This window comes from Calliphora vicina, chromosome 4 (assembly GCF_958450345.1).
Source record: "Calliphora vicina chromosome 4, idCalVici1.1, whole genome shotgun sequence".
NCBI classification, from domain to species: Eukaryota; Metazoa; Arthropoda; class Insecta; order Diptera; family Calliphoridae; genus Calliphora; species Calliphora vicina.
In genome coordinates this window covers 108006483-108013517 of record NC_088783.1, presented here as the reverse complement: position 1 = coordinate 108013517, position 7035 = coordinate 108006483, and positions in this window count along the sequence as shown.

Sequence of the window (7035 nt, the reverse complement as noted above, 5' to 3'; positions counted from 1 at the left end):
GCCTAACAGAATAAGGGTGATTATAGTGCCTTTATCTCAAAAAAAGGCAACACATTTCCGACATTTCCGACAATAAACCTATCATTCTCTCTACTACAAACTCGGTAAGAATTCATTGATGTCAACAATACAATAGATCACATCTTATCATACAAAAGAGCGATGGCAATACTGTTAAAAAAAATTACTACTTTAGGTACTCCTGGCCGCACCCCTGGTGGTTCCATGCGGTCAAACTTCAAAACTTAAACTTGACAACACTTCTTCTTTGAGCACGAACAATTTTATTCAAATCGGACTAAGGATTTAGAAGTTAGAGATTTATTTCTCTCATTATTTTGTATATACCACTGTGTGGCGCTCATTAATATTCACTAGGAGCACTCGCTGTAACTCTATCGTAACGACCCTTGTTGTTGTTGCAACGATGAAGTGATTTGGATAGTAAAGCAAAAATCTATCACATATCTTAAGGCTGAAAATTGCATTTCGTTTAATTATCTCGTTTATTTTTTTTTTTCTTTTTATTTCTTTTCAATTCATTTAAACATTTTACCTTAACAAACAAATTTCAAACCAAATATTTAAATTCCTCATCTTATTTTTATGTGTTTTTTTTTATATTTTGTTGGTTTTATTTTATTACTATATTTATATATACGATTTTTTGTTATTATTATTATTTTTTGGCATCATTTAACAAATTTTATTTTTAATACGTTTTATTTTTAATTATATTAATATTTTTTATATTTATAATATAATTTATATGTTTAAATATTTTAATTGTGTTTGTGTGTGTGTTCAATTCGATTTTATTTTATTTGATTTGATTTTATTATGATTTATTATTAATTACAATAGCATTTGTTGTTAAACCATAAATATACTTTCATTTAAATTTAATTGATATTTTTTTGTTTTAATTAGTTTTCCTTAATGTTTTTTTTATTTTTTTTTTATTATTACTATAATGTTTACTTTATGTTGTTTTAAAAAATATACTTAAATATGAAATTAATTGTTTCCTATTAATTTAATTTGATTTTTTATTATAGTTTTTAATCTCTGTTTATTAATACTTTTGATTTTTTTATGTATTTATGTTACAAACTTAAAACTCATTTATTTGTTTATTAATTTATATGGGAAGTTTTAATAAATTTTTGTATTTTTTTACTAAATACTTGTTTGTTAAAGTACTTATAAATTAAATATGATTTTAACTTATAAATAATAAAATGTTTGCCCAGCATTTATATGAAACGATTTAATGGTTTACATATTAATTATAGCGATAGTTATTAAATATTAATATTAAATCGTTAGTGTTTTTGCAGTACTTGGTTTTGATTTGCTTTAAGAGTGCATACGAGGAATGTATGGTAAGGATTTAGCAGGATTTTTTGCTTAGTTTTAAGAAGTTTATTTAATAGTCAGCATTTTAGTATATTTTGCTAGAGATCTTAACGTTAAAATTAACAGAAAAATTAAGAAAATTAGAAATTTAGATTTTTTTGAGACTTTCAAATTCACAATCATTGAAATTGAAATTTAACATATCAAATCATTCTTTAAAAATCCATTGTTTTGGAAAATTGGTGGTCAAATATATAAAATGTTTTGCTCATTTTGGAGTTTCGATGCTCCTAAGGTCTAACATTGCTATCATTCATTTAAAAACCAAATGCTGAGAATTTTATTACTTAAATTCAATTCAAAATTTCAATATAAAGGCTGTTTTATAAGACCAATACAACTTTTATTCGAAAGATCAATACATAAAATTAAGATTTGAAAAAGATTTCGGGCATATGGCCACCTTAATGGCTGTTCTTGATGAAGCGTATTCTGGACCACAAATTTTGGGCCACTTTTTGGAGTGTTGCTGGCCGAATAACACCAACATTGTTGGCCTCCTATGCGTCAATTTTTGCTGGTTTGTCAGCATAAACCATTAAATTCATGTTGCCCCACATCAAGTAGTCCAGAGGTCTCAAATCGCACACTCTTTGAGCCCAATTTGTAGGTTAATTTCTCGAAATCAAGTTATCGCCAAATTTTTGATTTTAATTTAAATCTATTTAAAAACTAAAAATAAGATTTTTAAGTCTTAAACTCTGTTTAACCAAGATTAGTTAAACTTGGAAAAAGGAAGTTTAGTGTAATTAAATAACTTTATATGACTTATAATCAAGAGAATATTATTTATCTATTAAATTTTTTTGGTGTTGCCAAATTTTTGATTTTAATTTAAAACTATTTAAAAGCTAAAAATAAGATTTTAAAGTCTTAAACTCTGTTTAACCAAGATTAGTTAAACTTGGAAAAAGGAAGTTTAGTGTAATTAAATAACTTTATATGAATTATAATCAAGAGAATATTATTTTTCTATTAAATTTTTTTGGTGTTGCCATATTTTTGGTAGAATTTTTGAAATATGGCGCACATATAAAAAATTATCTCTTAGAATGGTTTTATAAACGCTGAAATTTTGAGCATAAAACAGTGCGCTAATGACTGATTTTCAAAGTAAATTTGGACAACTTGGAAGCGTTGGTCCAGCATCAATCAATTCCTGATGATTTGCTAGAGTCTACAGATCATAAATGCCAACAATTTAGCACTATATGACAGTTGGTTAGGCAGTTAACCACTTCGTAAAAGAAAAATTTTTATATTTGCGCCATATTTACAATTTTTTTTTTTTTAAATTCTGCCAAAAATATGGCAACACTAAAAAAATTTAATGGATAAATAATACTCTCTTGATTATAAATCATATAAAGTTATTAAGTTTCACTAAACTTCCTTTTTCCAAGTTTAACTAATCTTGGTTAAACAGAGTTTAAGACTTTAAAATCATATTTTTGGCTTTTAAACAGTAGTAATATCATTATATAAATAAGTTTTTTATATTCAAGCAAATATTTTAAAAATTTTCTTCACTAATTATTTTAAAAATATATCAACACAAAACATTTTTTGGTAAATAATACGCTTTTGGTCTCACAAAATTCTGAGCATTACCTTAGCGCCATGAATATTTGGCTTTGGTGTCGATTCGGCTGGTTGGCCGGTCTTTGAGCATAAAACAGTGTGCTAATTGATGACAGATTTTCAAAGTAACTTTGGATAATTTGGTAGCCTTTTTCAAGCATCAATCAATTCGTGATGATTTGCCAGAGTCTACAGATCATAAATGCAAAAAAGTTAGCACTATACGACAGTTCGTTAGGCAGTTAACCACATCGTAAAAGAAACATTTTTATATTTACGCCATATTTAAAATTTTTTTTTTCAAAAATCCTGCCAAAAATATGGCAACACCAAAAAACTTTAATGGATAAATAATATTCTCTTGATTATAAATCATATAAAGTTATTAAGTTTCACTAAACATCCATATTCCAAGTTTAACTAATCTTGGTTAAATAGAGTTTAAGACTTTAAAATCATATTTTTGGCTTTTAAACAGTAATAATATCATTATATAAAGAAGTTTTTTTAAAAATATATCAACACAAAACATTTTTTGATAAATAAGACGCTTTTGGTCTCACCAAATTCTGAGCATTACCTTAGCGCCATGAATATTTGGCTTTGGTGTCGATTCGACTGGTTGGCCTGTATTCATGAATGATCTCTAACGCTTCGGGTTATCGAAACGGATCCATTTTTCAACACTTATAATAAAGGTCTGTCGTCTTCAATTCGAATGGTACCAAAATAAGAGTCACCCTATTATACACTTGAACTTATTTTTACTCAAATGCATTCTTATTTGAAAAACATCAAGGCTTTCTTATTTTTCTTGCATAGTGTCCATATTCATCTAAACTTAAATCTCTTGCTTTTTTTAAGTACTAATACAGCATCTAGTTTTGTTCGTTGTATTTCTTCTACTTGCCACACATTTAGCTAAAAGCCGGCTTTACTTACATTTTATAAAGAATGAATGAAAGCAATTTTCTTTATCTTTGCCATTCTCTGCTAATACTTTTCTTAGTTTTGATTATGTTTTCCTTAGAATATTAGCTGCATAAAACTACACACATACTTCATATAAAAGTACACTATTTTCTTACTTTATCTAAGCACCTGCAAAAATATTCTTCCTTATACTTCTATTTCTAATCAACTTAAAAGCTGTAAGAAAAATTACTCTACTTTTTAAATTTACCAGTATTAAACAACACAACAAGAAAAAAAGAAACTTTTTCAAAATTAATTCGAAATAAATTACTTTACCAGAAAATTTATAGAGTTGTCTATATTAAAAATTTCACAGTTTTATTCACTTAAATGTTTATTTAAGCTGTGTGTTTGTTGTTCAATTCATTTTATTACATGTGTAAATATTTATTATTATGTTTTACAATTATTTTTAGTGGTTTTCAATTAGTTTTTGCTTTAGTTTATATTTTGATTATATAAATTTCGATATATAGTTGTTGCTGCTGTTGTTTTTCTCATTTTCACGCCAAAATTTTTAACAATTTATTTAAATTATTTAACGCTTTTTTTGCCGTTTGTAAACAAATAGTCTCTAAACTCTTTATTAAATGCTTGCGAATATTATGATTTTAGATTATAATTTTGTGTTTCTTTTTTCTATTTGCTCTATCTCCCTCTCTATAATAATGTTTTTTGTCCAAAATAATTATTATTTGCTATTTTAAAAATAACAACCATTTAAAAACAAAAACTCTGGTCTTTTTTTGTTTATTTTACAATTTCAGCAAATACTCTGTCTCCATTTTTAGTGTAAATATTTTATGCATAAGTGTGTGTTTGTTTATAGATTTTGATAATATTTACATTAATTTTTTTATTTAAATATCTTGTTTTTATTACAAAATAATTTCAAATAATGGCAAAAATTATTTACAAAAAAAAATTATAATAATAACAATGCAAATATGCATTGAAGCGTTTTGATATAGGTTTAGTTTTTATTTGTACAGAAAAACAGTTAAATATGAGAGAAAAGCCTTAAACAAATACGAAAGAATGCTATTTTATAATTAAATACAAATTTTAAATAAAATAAGGGACAAAATTGTTAATCAACAAATTTGTTAGATAGAATTTATATTATTAAACGTGTTCGAACAGAACTAGAACAGAACTAGAACAGAACTAGAACAGAACTAGAACAGAACTAGAACAGAACTAGAACAGAACTAGAACAGAACTAGAACAGAACTAGAACAGAACTAGAACAGAACTAGAACAGAACTAGAACAGAACTAGAACAGAACTAGAACAGAACTAGAACAGAACTAGAACAGAACTAGAACAGAACTAGAACAGAACTAGAACAGAACTAGAACAGAACTAGAACAGAACTAGAACAGAACTAGAACAGAACTAGAACAGAACTAGAACAGAACTAGAACAGAACTAGAACAGAACTAGAACAGAACTAGAACAGAACTAGAACAGAACTAGAACAGAACTAGAACAGAACTAGAACAGAACTAGAACAGAACTAGAACAGAACTAGAACAGAACTAGAACAGAACTAGAACAGAACTAGAACAGAACTAGAACAGAACTAGAACAGAACTAGAACAGAACTAGAACAGAACTAGAACAGAACTAGAACAGAACTAGAACAGAACTAGAACAGAACTAGAACAGAACTAGAACAGAACTAGAACAGAACTAGAACAGAACTAGAACAGAACTAGAACAGAACTAGAACAGAACTAGAACAGAACTAGAACAGAACTAGAACAGAACTAGAACAGAACTAGAACAGAACTAGAACAGAACTAGAACAGAACTAGAACAGAACTAGAACAGAACTAGAACAGAACTAGAACAGAACTAGAACAGAACTAGAACAGAACTAGAACAGAACTAGAACAGAACTAGAACAGAACTAGAACAGAACTAGAACAGAACTAGAACAGAACTAGAACAGAACTAGAACAGAACTAGAACAGAACTAGAACAGAACTAGAACAGAACTAGAACAGAACTAGAACAGAACTAGAACAGAACTAGAACAGAACTAGAACAGAACTAGAACAGAACTAGAACAGAACTAGAACAGAACTAGAACAGAACTTGAACAGAACTAGAACAGAACTAGAACAGAACTAGAACAGAACTAGAACTAGAACAGAACTAGAACAGAACTAGAACAGAACTAGAACAGAACTAGAACAGAACTAGAACAGAACTAGAACAGAACTAGAACAGAACTAGAACAGAACTAGAACAGAACTAGAACAGAACTAGAACAGAACTAGAACAGAACTAGAACAGAACTAGAACTAGAACAGAACTAGAACAGAACTAGAACAGAACTAGAACAGAACTAGAACAGAACTAGAACAGAACTAGAACAGAACTAGAACAGAACTAGAACAGAACTAGAACAGAACTAGAACAGAACTAGAACTGAACTAGAACAGAACTAGAACAGAACTAGAACAGAACTAGAACAGAACTAGAACAGAACTAGAACAGAACTAGAACAGAACTAGAACAGAACTAGAACAGAACTAGAACAGAACTAGAACAGAACTAGAACAGAACTAGAACAGAACTAGAACAGAACTAGAACAGAACTAGAACAGAACTAGAACAGAACTAGAACAGAACTAGAACAGAACTAGAACAGAACTAGAACAGAACTAGAACAGAACTAGAACAGAACTAGAACAGAACTAGAACAGAACTAGAACAGAACTAGAACAGAACTAGAACAGAACTAGAACAGAACTAGAACAGAACTAGAACAGAACTAGAACTAGAACAGAACTAGAACAGAACTAGAACAGAACTAGAACAGAACTAGAACAGAACTAGAACAGAACTAGAACAGAACTAGAACAGAACTAGAACAGAACTAGAACAGAACTAGAACAGAACTAGAACAGAACTAGAACAGAACTAGAACAGAACTAGAACAGAACTAGAACAGAACTAGAACAGAACTAGAACAGAACTAGAACAGAACTAGAACAGAACTAGAACAGAACTAGAACAGAACTAGAACAGAACTAGAACAGAACAGAA